The sequence below is a fragment of the Leptonotus elevatus genome, chromosome 20, assembly GCF_054856555.1.
Source record: "Leptonotus elevatus isolate MCC_2025b chromosome 20, RoL_Lele_1.0, whole genome shotgun sequence".
Classification (NCBI taxonomy): Eukaryota; Metazoa; Chordata; class Actinopteri; order Syngnathiformes; family Syngnathidae; genus Leptonotus; species Leptonotus elevatus.
The window spans coordinates 13,873,391-13,874,437 of record NC_141258.1 but is presented as its reverse complement, the minus strand read 5'-3'; the positions used below and the strand labels follow the sequence as shown (position 1 = coordinate 13,874,437).

The window sequence follows — 1,047 nt, the reverse complement described above, 5'->3', positions numbered from 1 at the left end:
TTTATCTTATTCTCCAAATGGATATATAAGTAAACGTTTTAGTTTGGGATATTTTTTTACATTAGTTTTTTTCGTGGCACGAGATTTGTCCAACTGGTGTTGCCATATACTCCATTCCAGCTGCTGTACTTATCACATACGCTTCACTATATAATTCATAACAATTCCTCCTGAATTCGTACTGAACGAAGTTAAACATCGACTTTGTGAGTCCGTCACTACTTTATTGAAGTAAACATAATAGTTACGTTTCGTGTCTGGTTAAATTCGTGTCAGACAGTGCTCGTCGAAATCTCGGCCCTGTTTAGCTTAGCTTGCTAGCCGCCATAAAAGTAGACATGTCTGTTATCGACAAATTGGCTCAGCAGGTGGAAAATGTCTTGACTATCTTGTGAAAATGTACGCAAGAACGAACTTCAAGTACGAAGAGGAGCTTTGTGGAGCACAAGAGGAGAATGAGCGACGTCAACTGCTGGACGCTGTTTGCAAGCAACCTCGAGTTGTGTTGAACAGAGCAAGACCAGGTTTGTCACTTTTTTAATCAATACTTTTCAACAATATGTCTGTATTTATCTTGAAAGGAATATTCATCTAGGCATTTTGTTACGTTACTTTACAGTTTTCCTTTTCTCAGTCGCTTTGGTTCATTTCTCAGATCAGAATTGAATTGCTTAGAACTACTTGATCAATTTTCACATCACTGTGTCACTTGTACACAGCAGCAAAAGCAGTTTCTCCTTTAAAAAAAATGCTTTATGCACATGACTATGTACAAATTTATTTTGTTTCCAACACTATCATTTGCTTGTGTCATGTTGATCAAAATGTATTCTGAATTTACTTTTCTCACATTGACTCTACAACATTTTTGCAATATTTCATCGTATAAGATTTTACATGCAAAATGGTTGAACTAATTGTTATATGTCAAGCACATTTCTATACATTCCCAGTAGATTTTTTTTTCCTAGGCAAATCTTAACTTTTACTAATGAATGGTCATGAGTGAAGAATCAAGTCAACCAATGATAAACCCGTGTTCTGAAA

The 1,047-nt window shown here is 35.6% G+C and overlaps 1 protein-coding gene across 1 annotated transcript in view; it reads left to right on the top strand.

Moving 5' to 3' along the window:
• The first annotated feature begins 374 nt into the window (after positions 1–374).
• Positions 375–1,047, top strand: part of LOC147157163 (uncharacterized) — a 6,160-nt gene continuing 5,487 nt past the window's right edge. Inside the window, exon 1 of the mRNA XM_086064050.1 lies at positions 375–524. The gene's annotated coding sequence lies outside the window, so the exon portion shown is untranslated. The remainder of the gene's footprint in view (positions 525–1,047) is intronic.